At 65.4% G+C, this 15,370-nt stretch overlaps 1 protein-coding gene across 5 annotated transcripts in view; it reads right to left on the bottom strand.

The window, feature by feature from the left end:
* Nucleotides 1-12,966, bottom strand: part of asb7 (ankyrin repeat and SOCS box containing 7) — a 62,839-nt gene extending 49,873 nt beyond the window's left edge. For 2 of the 5 annotated variants that reach the window (XM_078241580.1, XM_078241585.1), the window contains exon 1: nt 12,649-12,966. The gene's annotated coding sequence lies outside the window, so the exon portion shown is untranslated. Of the gene's footprint in view, nt 1-2,628; nt 2,873-3,242; nt 3,538-12,648 lie in introns of those variants that run through there. The other 3 variants (XM_078241581.1, XM_078241584.1, XM_078241582.1) reach the window with 3 other exon arrangements.
* Between the last annotated feature and the right edge of the window lie 2,404 nt (nt 12,967-15,370).

Raw genomic sequence — 15,370 nt, 5'->3', positions numbered from 1 at the left:
TTTTAGCCTTGCAATGAGTTAAGAGTCAAGGGACTTTTGTTTACTTAATTTCCCCTGGGATTTGTGAGTGATTGATAGGGTCATGTGATGATTTTACATGCAGAGCTGGAACTGTAGCAGAAAGGAGTTAGTTCTAACTGGGAATCGTTTGAAGACAGAAGCTTCTGCAAGCTGTTCTGAAACTCATTTTCTCTCAAAGCTTCAAGAGTGTACACACTCATGATAGCAAGTATATTTATAGTTGCTAACTATGTCTAGAGACATTGAAGTCTTTAAGAGGAATGTTACTTATTTGGAACTGAAACAGCAATAAGTTAGAAATTAAAGTTGTTTCCTTTTCACTTTTAAATACTGTTCAATTGTTAATAGATAAGTTGCTCCAATTTTTAAGTATTATATTTAAACTGTGTTATTAAATAAAGTTTGTTTCACTATAAGAGATCCCTAATTTGGCAATGGACTTACTCATAGAATCATAGAAACCCTACAGTGCAGAAGGAGGCCATTCGGCCCATCGAGTCTGCACCGACCACAATCCCACCCAGGCCCTACCCCCACATATTTACCCGCTAATCCCTCTAACCTACGCATCTCAGGACTCTAAGGGACAATTTTTAACCTGGCCAATCAACCGAACCCGCACATCTTTGGACTGTGGGAGGAAACCAGAGCACCCGGAGGAAACCCACGCAGACACGAGGAGAATGTGTAAACTCCACACAGACAGTGACCTGAGCCGGGAATCGAACCCGGGACCCTGGAGCTGTGAAGCAGCAGTGCTAACCACCGTGCTGCCCCAACCACTGTGCTACCGTGCTGCCCTTACTCTTGGAGCAAATCATTCTATCCTCACATTTACACCAAAAAGACAAATTCTTGGGGTCTAGTCTGGCATCCTAATTTAACTTGGGGTTCTGGTCTGGGACCCTAACACACTGATGCCCAGGTTGGACTCTGTCAGAGTGACTGAGCTCCTGACCTCATTACGGCTTTGGTTCAAACTGAGACAAGAGAGCTGAGTGTCAGGGGAAAGTCGTGCTTGACAAACATGTTGGATTTTTATAAAGATGTGACTAGGGCGGTTGATGGAGGAGAACCGGTGGATGCGGTGTTTTTGGATTTCCAAAAGGCGTTTGATAAGGTGCCCCATAAAAGGCTGCTGAAGAGGATTAGGGCACACGGAGTTGGGGGTAGTGTGTTAAAGTGGATTGGGGACTGGCTATCCGACAGGAAGCAAAGAGTCGGAATAAATGGGTGTTTTTCCGGTTGGAGGAAGGTAACTAGTGGCGTGCCGCAGGGATCGGTACTCGGGCCGCAACTGTTTACCATTTATATAGATGATCTGGAGGAGGGGACGGAGTGTAGGGTAACGAAGTTTGCAGACGACACAAAGATAAGTGGAAAAGTGAATCGTGTGGAGGACGGAGAAGATCTGCAGAGAGATTTGGACAGGCTGAGTGAGTGGGCGAGGATATGGCAAATGGAGTATAACGTTGAGAAATGCGAGGTTATACACTTTGGAGGAAATAATAACAAATGGGATTACTATCTCAATGGAAACAAATTAAAACATGCTACCGTGCAAAGGGACCTGGGGGTCCTTGTGCATGAGACGCAAAAGCCCAGTCTGCAGGTACAACAGGTGATCAAGAAGGCAAATGGGATGTTGGCCTATATTGCGAAGGGGATAGAATATAAAAGCAGGGAAGTCTTGATGCACCTGTACAGGGCATTGGTGAGGCCGCAGCTGGAATACTGTGTGCAGTATTGGTCCCCTTATATGAGGAAGGATATATTGGCATTGGAGGGAGTGCAGAGAAGGTTCACCAGGTTGATACCGGAGATGAGGGGTTTGGATTATGAGGAGAGGCTGAGGAGATTGGGTTTGTACTCGTTGGAGTTTAGAAGGATGAGGGGGGATCTTATGGAGACTTATAAGATAATGCAGGGGCTGGATAGGGTGGAGGCGGAGAGATTCTTTCCACTTAGTAAGGAAGTTAAAACTAGAGGACACAGCCTCAAAATAAAGGGGGGTCGGTTTAAGACAGAGTTGAGGAGGAACTTCTTCTCCCAGAGGGTGGTGAATCTCTGGAATTCTCTGCCCACTGAGGTGGTGGAGGCTACCTCGCTGAATATGTTTAAAGCGCGGATGGATGGATTCCTGATCGGTAAGGGAATTAAGGGTTATGGGGATCAGGCGGGTAAGTGGTACTGATCCACGTCAGATCAGCCATGATCTTATTGAATGGCGGGGCAGGCTCGAGGGGCTAGATGGCCTACTCCTGCTCCTATTTCTTATGTTCTTATGTCAGAGGTGAGAATGAATGTCCTTGACATCAAAGCAGCATTTGACCCGAGTGTGGCATCAAGGAACCCTAGCAAAAATGGAGTCAATGGGAATCAAGGGGGAAATGCTCTGCTGGTTAGAGTCATACCGAGCACAAAGGAAGATGATTGTGGTGGTTGGAGGTTGCTCATCTCAGTTCCAGGACATCACTGCAGGAGTTCCTCAGGGTACCAAGTACCTAGTCTAAGTAACAGCGACCATGACACAATTATTGATTTTTTGTTTTAAAATCCCATCTGGTTCACTAATGTCCTTTAGGGAAGGAAATCTGCCACTCATACCTGGTGTGGCCTACATGTGACTCCAAGCTCACAGCATTGTGGCCTTTGAAAGCCCCTCTGAGCAAGTCCTTCAGTTCAATGTCAATTAGACATCAGCGACAGCCACAACAGGGCGGCAAGGTGGCACAGTGGTTAGCACTGCTGATTCACAGAGCTAGGGACCCGAGTTGGAATCCCAGCTTGGCTCACTATCTGTGTGGAGTTTGCACATTCTCCCCGTGTCTGCGTAGGTTTCCTCCCACAGTCTAAAGATGTGCGGGTTAGGTTGATTGGCCATGCTAAATTGCCCCTTAGTGTCAGAGGGGGTGAGCTAGGGTAAATACGTGTGGTTATGGGGATAGGACCTGGGTGGGATTGAGGTCAGTGCAGACTCGATGGGCTGAATGACCTCCTTCTGCACTGTCGGATTCTATAATCTCATGAAAGAAAAAAAGAAAAAAATCATTTGTCCTTTTAGGCAGTACTTTTACAGGGCCTTGGTGTGAGCCCATATGGGTTACTACATTCAATTCTGGGCATCAGATCCCAGGACATCAATACTACTCTTGGAACTCAAATTCATAACATAGAAATGTAGAATATAGAAAATAGGAGCAAGAGTAGACCATTCAGACCTGAAGCCGGCTCCGCCATTCAATATGATCGTGCCTGATCATCTATCGCAATTCTACTCTCTCCCTCCACGACTTTAGAGTCGAGAAATCCATTTATTTCTGTCTAAAATATATTCAATGATTTTGCCTCCGCAGCCTTCTGTGGCAGAGAATTCCACAGTTCATCACCTCAGTGAAGAAAGTTCTCCCCATCTCAGTCCAAAATGGCACAGCCGATGCCCTGAGACTGTGAGCCTTCGTTCCAGACACCCACCAGCCTGAGGAAACAACATGTCTGTATCCAATCTCTTCAGCCCACTTAAACTTTGATTCCTTCCTGTTGTTCTAGAGGCCCAGGGGACCCAATCTCACATCAAACCTGACAGAGAGATGGGGTGTGGAGGGAGAGAGAGGTATTGGGGGGGGGGGGGTGAAGGGAGAGAGAGGTATTGGGGGGGGGGGGGGGTGGAGGGAGAGAGAGGTGTTGGGGGGGTGGGGGGGGAGGAACAGCGAGATATAGGCGGTGGGGGGAGGAAGAGAAAGAGACGGGTGGGGGGGGGAGACGCGAGATGGGGGGGTGGGGGGGGGGGATAGGCGAGACGGGGGGTGGGGGGGGGGGATAGGCGAGACGGGGGGTGGGGGGAAGCCGACGGGGGGTGCGGGGGGGAAGAGGACGGGGGGGGGCGGGGGGGAAGAGGACGGGGGGGGCGGGGGGGAAGAGGACGGGGGGGGCGGGGGGGAAGAGGACGGGGGGGGCGGGGGGGAAGAGGACGGGGGGGGGCGGGGGGGAAGAGGACGGGGGGTGCGGGGGGGAAGAGGACGGGGGGTGCGGGGGGGAAGAGGACGGGGGGTGCGGGGGGGAAAGAGGACGGGGGGTGCGGGGGGAAAGAGGACGGGGGGTGCGGGGGGGAAAGAGGACGGGGGGTGCGGGGGGGAAGAGGACGGGGGGTGCGGGGGGGAAGAGGACGGGGGGTGCGGGGGGGAAGAGGACGGGGGGTGCGGGGGGAAGAGGACGGGGGGTGCGGGGGGGAAGAGGACGGGGGGTGCGGGGGGGAAGAGGACGGGGGGTGCGGGGGGGAAGAGGACGGGGGGTGCGGGGGGGAAGAGGACGGGGGGTGCGGGGGGGAAGAGGACGGGGGGTGCGGGGGGGAAGAGGACGGGGGTGCGGGGGGGAAGAGGACGGGGGGTGCGGGGGGGAAGAGGACGGGGGGTGTGGGGGGGAAGAGGACGGGGGGTGCGGGGGGGAAGAGGACGGGGGGTGCGGGGGGGAAGAGGACGGGGGGTGCGGGGGGGAAGAGGACGGGGGGTGCGGGGGGGAAGAGGACGGGGGGTGCGGGGGGGAAGAGGACGGGGGGTGCGGGGGGAAGAGGACGGGGGGTGCGGGGGGGAAGAGGACGGGGGGTGCGGGGGGGAAGAGGACGGGGGGTGCGGGGGGGAAGAGGACGGGGGGTGCGGGGGGGAAGAGGACGGGGGGTGCGGGGGGGAAGAGGACGGGGGTGCGGGGGGGAAGAGGACGGGGGGTGCGGGGGGGAAGAGGACGGGGGGTGCGGGGGGGAAGAGGACGGGGGTGCGGGGGGGGAAGAGGACGGGGGGTGCGGGGGGGAAGAGGACGGGGGGTGCGGGGGGGAAGAGGACGGGGGGTGCGGGGGGGAAGAGGACGGGGGGTGCGGGGGGGAAGAGGACGGGGGGTGCGGGGGGAAGAGGACGGGGGGTGCGGGGGGGAAGAGGACGGGGGGTGCGGGGGGGAAGAGGACGGGGGGTGCGGGGGGAAGAGGACGGGGGGTGCGGGGGGGAAGAGGACCGGGGGTGCGGGGGGGAAGAGGACCGGGGGTGCGGGGGGGAAGAGGACCGGGGGTGCGGGGGGGAAGAGGACGGGGGGTGCGGGGGGGAAGAGGACGGGGGGTGCGGGGGGAAGAGGACGGGGGGTGCGGGGGGGAAGAGGACGGGGGGTGCGGGGGGGAAGAGGACGGGGGGTGCGGGGGGGAAGAGGACGGGGGGTGCGGGGGGAAGAGGACGGGGGGTGCGGGGGGGAAGAGGACGGGGGGTGCGGGGGGGAAGAGGACGGGGGGTGCGGGGGGGAAGAGGACGGGGGGTGCGGGGGGAAGAGGACGGGGGGTGCGGGGGGGAAGAGGACGGGGGGTGTGGGGGGGAAGAGGACGGGGGGTGTGGGGGGGAAGAGGACGGGGGGTGTGGGGGGGAAGAGGACGGGGGGTGTGGGGGGGAAGAGGACGGGGGATGTGGGGGGGAAGAGGACGGGGGGTGTGGGGGGGAAGAGGACGGGGGGTGTGGGGGGGAAGAGGACGGGGGGTGTGGGGGGGAAGAGGACGGGGGGTGTGGGGGGGAAGAGGACGGGGGGTGTGGGGGGGAAGAGGACGGGGGGTGTGGGGGGGAAGAGGACGGGGGGTGTGGGGGGGAAGCCGACGTGGGGGTGGGGGGAAGCCGACGGGGGGTGGGGTGGAGAAGGGCGGCACGGTAGCACAGTGGTTAGCACTGCTGCTTCACAGCTCCAGTGACCTGGGCTACTGTCTGTGTGGAGTTTGCACATTCTCCTGAGATGCCGAGGTTAGAGGGATTCGTGGGTAAATCTGTAGGGATATGGGGGTAGGGCCTGGGTGGGATTGTGGACGGTGCAGACTCGATGGGCCGAATGGCCTCTTCCTGCACTGTATGGTTTCTATGAAGAGACGGGTAGGGAGGGGGAGGGAGCGCGAACGGGACGGGATGGGGGGAGAAGAGACGGGGGGGGGGGGGGGGGGGGGGGGAGGGGGGGGAGACAACGGGGGGGGGAGAAGAGAGAGCCAAGAGGGGGGGCGCGAGTGGGGGGGGGGCGCGAGTGGGGGGGGGCGCGAGTGGGGGGGGGGCGCGAGTGGGGGGCGAGGGGGGGGCGAGTGGGGGGGGGGCGCGAGTGGGGGGGGGGCGCGAGTGGGGGGGGCGCGAGTGGGGGGGCGCGAGTGGGGGGGGCGCGAGTGGGGGGGGGCGCGAGTGGGGGGGGGCGCGAGTGGGGGGGGCGCGAGTGGGGGGGGGCGCGAGTGGGGGGGGCGCGAGTGGGGGGGGCGCGAGTGGGGGGGGGGCGCGAGTGGGGGGGGGGGGTGGGGCGCGAGTGGGGGGGGGCGCGAGTGGGGGGGGGCGCGAGTGGGGGGGGCGCGAGTGGGGGGGGGGCGCGAGTGGGGGGGGGCGCGAGTGGGGGGGGCGCGAGTGGGGGGGGGCGCGAGTGGGGGGGGGGCGAGGGGGGGGGGCGCGAGTGGGGGGGGGGCGCGAGTGGGGGGGGGGCGCGAGTGGGGGGGGGCGCGAGTGGGGGGGGGGCGCGAGTGGGGGGGGGCGCGAGTGGGGGGGGCGCGAGTGGGGGGGCGCGAGTGGGGGGGGGCAGCGATGGGGGGGCAGCGATGGGGGGGCAGCGATGGGGGGGCAGCGATGGGGGGGCAGCGATGGGGGGGCAGCGATGGGGGGGCAGCGATGGGGGGGCAGCGATGGGGGGGCAGCGATGGGGGGGCAGCGATGGGGGGGCAGCGATGGGGGGGCAGCGATGGGGGGGCAGCGATGGGGGGGCAGCGATGGGGGGGCAGCGATGGGGGGGCAGCGATGGGGGGGCAGCGATGGGGGGGCAGCGATGGGGGGGCAGCGATGGGGGGGCAGCGATGGGGGGGCAGCGATGGGGGGGCAGCGATGGGGGGGCAGCGATGGGGGGGCAGCGATGGGGGGGCAGCGATGGGGGGGCAGCGATGGGGGGGCAGCGATGGGGGGGCAGCGATGGGGGGCAGCGATGGGGGGGCAGCGATGGGGGGGCAGCGATGGGGGGGCAGCGATGGGGGGGCAGCGATGGGGGGGCAGCGATGGGGGGGCAGCGATGGGGGGGCAGCGATGGGGGGGCAGCGATGGGGGGGCAGCGATGGGGGGGCAGCGATGGGGGGGCAGCGATGGGGGGGCAGCGATGGGGGGGCAGCGATGGGGGGGCAGCGATGGGGGGGCAGCGATGGGGGGGCAGCGATGGGGGGGCAGCGATGGGGGGGCAGCGATGGGGGGGCAGCGATGGGGGGGCAGCGATGGGGGGGCAGCGATGGGGGGGCAGCGATGGGGGGGCAGCGATGGGGGGCAGCGATGGGGGGGCAGCGATGGGGGGGCAGCGATGGGGGGGCAGCGATGGGGGGGCAGCGATGGGGGGGCAGCGATGGGGGGGCAGCGATGGGGGGGCAGCGATGGGGGGGCAGCGATGGGGGGGCAGCGATGGGGGGGCAGCGATGGGGGGCAGCGATGGGGGGGCAGCGATGGGGGGCAGCGATGGGGGGGCAGCGATGGGGGGGCAGCGATGGGGGGGCAGCGATGGGGGGGCGCGATGGGGGGCAGCGATGGGGGGGCAGCGATGGGGGGGCAGCGATGGGGGGGCAGCGATGGGGGGGCAGCGATGGGGGGGCAGCGATGGGGGGGCAGCGATGGGGGGGCAGCGATGGGGGGCAGCGATGGGGGGGCAGCGATGGGGGGGCAGCGATGGGGGGGCAGCGATGGGGGGCAGCGATGGGGGGGCAGCGATGGGGGGGCAGCGATGGGGGGGCAGCGATGGGGGGGCAGCGATGGGGGGGCAGCGATGGGGGGGCAGCGATGGGGGGGCAGCGATGGGGGGGCAGCGATGGGGGGGCAGCGATGGGGGGGCAGCGATGGGGGGGCAGCGATGGGGGGGCAGCGATGGGGGGGCAGCGATGGGGGGCAGCGATGGGGGGGCAGCGATGGGGGGCAGCGATGGGGGGGCAGCGATGGGGGGGCAGCGATGGGGGGGCAGCGATGGGGGGGCAGCGATGGGGGGGCAGCGATGGGGGGGCAGCGATGGGGGGGCAGCGATGGGGGGGCAGCGATGGGGGGCAGCGATGGGGGGGCAGCGATGGGGGGGCAGCGATGGGGGGGCAGCGATGGGGGGGCAGCGATGGGGGGGCAGCGATGGGGGGGCAGCGATGGGGGGGCAGCGATGGGGGGGCAGCGATGGGGGGGCAGCGATGGGGGGGCAGCGATGGGGGGGCAGCGATGGGGGGGCAGCGATGGGGGGGCAGCGATGGGGGGGCAGCGATGGGGGGGCAGCGATGGGGGGGCAGCGATGGGGGGGCAGCGATGGGGGGGCAGCGATGGGGGGGCAGCGATGGGGGGGCAGCGATGGGGGGGCAGCGATGGGGGGGCAGCGATGGGGGGGCAGCGATGGGGGGGCAGCGATGGGGGGGCAGCGATGGGGGGGCAGCGATGGGGGGGCAGCGATGGGGGGGCAGCGATGGGGGGGCAGCGATGGGGGGGCAGCGATGGGGGGGCAGCGATGGGGGGGCAGCGATGGGGGGGCAGCGATGGGGGGGCAGCGATGGGGGCGGGGCAGCGATGGGGGGGCAGCGATGGGGGGGCAGCGATGGGGGGGCAGCGATGGGGGGGCAGCGATGGGGGGGCAGCGATGGGGGGGCAGCGATGGGGGGGCAGCGATGGGGGGGCAGCGATGGGGGGGCAGCGATGGGGGGGCAGCGATGGGGGGGCAGCGATGGGGGGGCAGCGATGGGGGGGCAGCGATGGGGGGGCAGCGATGGGGGGGCAGCGATGGGGGGGCAGCGATGGGGGGGCAGCGATGGGGGGGCAGCGATGGGGGGGCAGCGATGGGGGGGCAGCGATGGGGGGGCAGCGATGGGGGGGCAGCGATGGGGGGGCAGCGATGGGGGGGCAGCGATGGGGGGGCAGCGATGGGGGGGGCAGCGATGGGGGGGCAGCGATGGGGGGGCAGCGATGGGGGGGCAGCGATGGGGGGGCAGCGATGGGGGGGCAGCGATGGGGGGGCAGCGATGGGGGGGCAGCGATGGGGGGGCAGCGATGGGGGGCAGCGATGGGGGGGCAGCGATGGGGGGGCAGCGATGGGGGGGCAGCGATGGGGGGGCAGCGATGGGGGGGCAGCGATGGGGGGGCAGGGATGGGGGGGCAGCGATGGGGGGGGCAGCGATGGGGGGGGGCAGCGATGGGGGGGGGCAGCGATGGGGGGGGGCAGCGATGGGGGGGGGCAGCGATGGGGGGGGGCAGCGATGGGGGGGGGCAGCGATGGGGGGGGGCAGCGATGGGGGGGGGCAGCGATGGGGGGGGGCAGCGATGGGGGGGGGCAGCGATGGGGGGGGGGCAGCGATGGGGGGGGGCAGCGATGGGGGGGGCAGCGATGGGGGGGGGCAGCGATGGGGGGGGGCAGCGATGGGGGGGGGCAGCGATGGGGGGGGCAGCGATGGGGGGGGGCAGCGATGGGGGGGGCAGCGATGGGGGGGGCAGCGATGGGGGGGGGCAGCGATGGGGGGGGGCAGCGATGGGGGGGGGGCAGCGATGGGGGGGGGCAGCGATGGGGGGGGGCAGCGATGGGGGGGGGCAGCGATGGGGGGGGCAGCGATGGGGGGGGGCAGCGATGGGGGGGGCAGCGATGGGGGGGGGCAGCGATGGGGGGGGGCAGCGATGGGGGGGGGCAGCGATGGGGGGGGGCAGCGATGGGGGGGGCAGCGATGGGGGGGGGCAGCGATGGGGGGGGGCAGCGATGGGGGGGGGCAGCGATGGGGGGGGCAGCGATGGGGGGGGGCAGCGATGGGGGGGGGCAGCGATGGGGGGGGCAGCGATGGGGGGGGGCAGCGATGGGGGGGGGCAGCGATGGGGGGGGCAGCGATGGGGGGGGCAGCGATGGGGGGGGGCAGCGATGGGGGGGGGCAGCGATGGGGGGGGGCAGCGATGGGGGGGGGCAGCGATGGGGGGGGGCAGCGATGGGGGGGGGCAGCGATGGGGGGGGGCAGCGATGGGGGGGGGCAGCGATGGGGGGGGGCAGCGATGGGGGGGGGCAGCGATGGGGGGGGGCAGCGATGGGGGGGGGCAGCGATGGGGGGGGGCAGCGATGGGGGGGGGCAGCGATGGGGGGGGGCAGCGATGGGGGGGGCAGCGATGGGGGGGGGCAGCGATGGGGGGGGGCAGCGATGGGGGGGGGCAGCGATGGGGGGGGGGCAGCGATGGGGGGGGCAGCGATGGGGGGGGGCAGCGATGGGGGGGGGCAGCGATGGGGGGGGGCAGCGATGGGGGGGGGCAGCGATGGGGGGGGGCAGCGATGGGGGGGGGCAGCGATGGGGGGGGGCAGCGATGGGGGGGGGCAGCGATGGGGGGGCAGCGATAGGGGGGGGCAGCGATGGGGGGGGGCAGCGATGGGGGGGGGCAGCGATGGGGGGCAGCGATGGGGGGCAGCGATGGGGGGCAGAGATGGGGGGCAGCGATGGGGGGGGCAGCGATGGGGGGGGCAGCGATGGGGGGGCAGCGATGGGGGGGCAGCGATGGGGGGGCAGCGATGGGGGGGCAGCGATGGGGGGGCAGCGATGGGGGGGCAGCGATGGGGGGGCAGCGATGGGGGGGCAGCGATGGGGGGGCAGCGATGGGGGGGCAGCGATGGGGGGGGCAGCGATGGGGGGGGGCAGCGATGGGGGGGGGCAGCGATGGGGGGGGGCAGCGATGGGGGGGGGCAGCGATGGGGGGGGGCAGCGATGGGGGGGGGCAGCGATGGGGGGGGGCAGCGATGGGGGGGCAGCGATAGGGGGGGGCAGCGATGGGGGGGGGCAGCGATGGGGGGGGGCAGCGATGGGGGGCAGCGATGGGGGGCAGCGATGGGGGGCAGAGATGGGGGGCAGCGATGGGGGGGGCAGCGATGGGGGGCAGCGATGGGGGGGCAGCGATGGGGGGGCAGCGATGGGGGGGCAGCGATGGGGGGGCAGCGATGGGGGGGCAGCGATGGGGGGGCAGCGATGGGGGGGCAGCGATGGGGGGGCAGCGATGGGGGGCAGCGATGGGGGGGCAGCGATGGGGGGGCAGCGATGGGGGGGCAGCGATGGGGGCCACGATGGGGCAGCGATGGGGGGGCAGCGGGGGCAGCGATGGGGGGGCAGCGATGGGGGGGCAGCGATGGGGGGCAGCGATGGGGGGGCAGCGATGGGGGGGCAGCGATGGGGGGGCAGCGATGGGGGGGCAGCGATGGGGGGGCAGCGATGGGGGGCAGCGATGGGGGGGCAGCGATGGGGGGGCTGCGATGGGGGGGCAGCGATGGGGGGGCAGCGATGGGGGGCAGCGATGGGGGGGCAGCGATGGGGGGGCAGCGATGGGGGGGCAGCGATGGGGGGGCAGCGATGGGGGGGCAGCGATGGGGGGGCAGCGATGGGGGGGCAGCGATGGGGAGGCAGCGATGGGGGGGCAGCGATGGGGGGGCAGCGATGGGGGGGCAGCGATGGGGGGGCAGCGATGGGGGGGCAGCGATGGGGGGGCAGCGATGGGGGGGCAGCGATGGGGGGGCAGCGATGGGGGGGGCAGCGATGGGGGGGGCAGCGATGGGGGGGGGCAGCGATGGGGGGGGGGCAGTGATGGGGGGGGCAGTGATGGGGGGGGCAGTGATGGGGGGGGGGCAGTGATGGGGGGGGGCAGTGATGGGGGGGGGCAGTGATGGGGGGGGGCAGTGATGGGGGGGGGCAGTGATGGGGGGGGCAGTGATGGGGGGGGCAGTGATGGGGGGGGCAGTGATGGGGGGGGGCAGTGATGGGGGGGGGCAGTGATGGGGGGGGCAGTGATGGGGGGGGCAGTGATGGGGGGGGCAGTGATGGGGGGGGCAGTGATGGGGGGGGCAGTGATGGGGGGGCAGTGATGGGGGGGCAGTGATGGGGGGGCAGTGATGGGGGGGCAGTGATGGGGGGGCAGTGATGGGGGGGCAGTGATGGGGGGGCAGTGATGGGGGGGCAGTGATGGGGGGGCAGTGATGGGGGGGCAGTGATGGGGGGGCAGTGATGGGGGGGCAGTGATGGGGGGGCAGTGATGGGGGGGCAGTGATGGGGGGGCAGTGATGGGGGGGCAGTGATGGGGGGGCAGTGATGGGGGGGGCAGTGATGGGGGGGGCAGTGATGGGGGGGGCAGTGATGGGGGGGGCAGTGATGGGGGGGGCAGTGATGGGGGGGGCAGTGATGGGGGGGCAGTGATGGGCAGTGATGGGGGGGCAGTGATGGGGGGGGCAGTGATGGGGGGGGCAGTGATGGGGGGGGCAGTGATGGGGGGGGCAGTGATGGGGGGGGGCAGTGATGGGGGGGGCAGTGATGGGGGGGGCAGTGATGGGGGGGGGCAGTGATGGGGGGGGGCAGTGATGGGGGGGGGCAGTGATGGGGGGGGCAGTGATGGGGGGGCAGTGATGGGGGGGCAGTGATGGGGGGGCAGTGATGGGGGGGGCAGTGATGGGGGGGGCAATGATGGGGGGGCAGTGATGGGGGGGCAGTGATGGGGGGGGCAGTGATGGGGGGGGCAGTGATGGGGGGGGGGCAGTGATGGGGGGGCAGTGAGGAGGGGGGGGTCCCGGTTATGACAGGTTCACTGAAACGGGTGCCGGGCTGCCCCCATGCGGTGCCCGGTGCCCTCTCCCCCCGGGCACACTTACCTGGCTGCGGCTCTCCCTCGGCCTCCCTTCTCCCCCTCATCGCTCCGTCTCCACATCCTGAGCGGGGGGGGGGGTCTCCCAGGCCTCGCCGTGCCCCGGATTAACAGACGTCCGCTTGCCGGGAGCGCCGGTCGGTGTGGCAGCCTGTTCCAGTTATCCCCGGCGCCCTACCTGCTGCCAGTGTGCGAGTCGGGGCTGAACAGGCCCCAGAAACCAGGTACGCAATTTCCTGGGGAACTTGTTGCTGCGGAGCCATCTCAGGCCGAGGGAGCCAGGCAGCGCCTCGACCCCGGGGGCGCATGCGCACGCCACGGCAGTGCCTCTGTCTCTCAGGGCGCATGCGTCCGGCCTCGACTCCCCTGGGCGCATGCGTACGGCCTCGACTCCCCTGGGCGCATGCGCACTCCACGGCAGTGCCTCTGTCTCTCAGGGCGCATGCGTACGGCCTCGACTCCCCTGGGCGCATGCGTACGGCCTCGACTCCCCTCGGCGTCTGCGTGCGGCCTCGACTCCCCTAGACGCATGCGCACGGCCTCGACTCCCCTGTGCGCATGCGCATTCCACAGCAGCATCCGAACCCACGGGGCGCATGCGCAAACACCTGCTGCGCTTCGATCTCTCGGGGCACTTCAGGCTCCGGAGCCCGCCATGTTTTCAAACCTGCGCATGCCCCTAAAAAGAGGTCAAACCTGCGCATGCGCCTTCCTCGGAGCGCGCCGCAAACAGGCGGGAATATTCTCGACAGCGGCTTGGTCAGTCTGAGCAACTGGGCAGAGTGACGGTACGGGTTCTGTGTCATAGAGAATAGGGCAATGGAGGAACCGTGGGGTCTGTTTAATAGTCAATAGAAAAATAGAGGGTTACTATGGGGGTCTCTTTAATCATGAATAGGGCAGTGGAGGGAACCATGGGGAACGATATAATGTCTCTACAGAATGTAACAACACCAGGTTAAAGTCCAACAGGTTTATTTGGTAGCTTGTGTGGCTTTTGCTACCAAATAAACCTGTTGGACTTTAACCTGGTGTTGTTAAACTTCTTACTGTGTCTACATAATGATCCATGGATTCTTCATCATGTCTCTTCCACAGCATCTGGATATAAAGGCTCTAAATTGTGGGGAATGCTGAATTTAATATAAGGCCAAAGTGGACTGGGAACAAATATTTGTAGGAAAATCCACACCAAAGCAGTGGGCATCATTCAGAAAGGAAAGAGTACGGGCTGACATGGTCTTGTAAAGGATGGTGTTGAAGGGGGTTTCTTTTGAGGCTGTCTATTGCTAAAACTTAAGCTAAATATGAAGACTTGTGAACTCAGTGTCCTGATTCAAAGAGGTGTCTTTATTTGACACCTTTATTGGGAGAGCGATTGATGAAGGATTCCAGCTTCTAAGATTACATCACATGAGCACAATTGATATCACCATTTTTGAAGATTTGTATTCCCCGCCCAATCTGTCATACAGGCTGGATGGTCCAATTACATTAGTACACAATTCTCCAGCTGCAAGAACTTTATTCTAATAATTCTGTATCCTATTATCAGAGAATGCAGTCTGTCTCATTTCACTTTTTCCCATTATGCTGTGGGGCAATTTTTTTTTAACCAAAGCTCTCAAATACCTTTAAAATACATTTCAAAGTTACAATACTTGTTAATCCATTGCTATTGATTATATGTGGTTAATAAACAATACCTTCATATAATATGTCAGAGACACATGGTGATACTTTTGGTATAAGGCACATTATGGTCCCGAGCTAACCTACTTTGGTTTAAAAGCCCCTTAAGCAGGGGTTTCAGTATCCTCTGCTACAGTCCCCCCTCTTGGCACTTGGTTAGCTCAAGAATAGGCCATTAAATAGATGTATCCCAATAAAAATCCTTGTGGATGACGGCTTCTGGCACCCTTTCTTCCCTACTCTGACTGCCATCAGTGATGCTGTGCTTTCCATTTGGTCAGGTATACAATTATTACGAACAGTAGGATCTCAATGAAAAATAATATAATTCCTTGCAGAATCAATGTTCCCAAAGAGCCTAGCGAGCCTGAGAGCCAACCACCTAAGACTTGCATTTGTCTCTTTTTGACTCCTTGAGTCCCACTCTCAACACACCCGAGACTCTCATTACTCTCTTGACCCCCACAGGGACCTCTCACACTCCCTTCAGCGCTCTCGCTACTTTCTATTTTACCAAGCACCCCTTAGAACTAACTTTTCTGTCCTTCTGTGAGGACCCCTAGTGCCGATAACCTTCGTCACCCCTTGGTGCAGCTCTCTCTCTCTTCGAGTGCTTCCCCGTTGCCTAGCTTTTAGCTCTGCTGGGCGGAGCATTCTGGGATCTTTTCCACCCCTGGTCCTCCATATTGAGTGCATGATGGCCTGACATGCACTCCTCTAACTAGAGTGGTTAAAATGAAACATACTCACCCCTTCTTAGGAGTTGCGTCCTGTCATCTGAATCCAGTGACTTCACCCTGCTCGAAGCGCCAAAATTGTTGAAAGGGGTGTTCCTTTGAGGCTGTGTATTGCTAAAACATAAGCTAAATACTAAGACTCACAAACTCAGTGTCCTGATTCAAAGATGTGTCTTTATTTAACCAATACGTATTGGGAGAGAGATGCAGGAAGGATTCCAACTTCTCTCTAAAATTACATCACATGAGCACAATTGATATACCATTTTTGAAGGTTTGTATTCCCCGCCCAAACTGTCA

This window comes from Mustelus asterias, chromosome 24, assembly GCF_964213995.1.
Source record: "Mustelus asterias chromosome 24, sMusAst1.hap1.1, whole genome shotgun sequence".
NCBI lineage: Eukaryota > Metazoa > Chordata > Chondrichthyes > Carcharhiniformes > Triakidae > Mustelus > Mustelus asterias.
The sequence above is the reverse complement of the archived record's forward strand: the minus strand, read 5'-3'. Positions and strand labels throughout refer to the sequence as shown.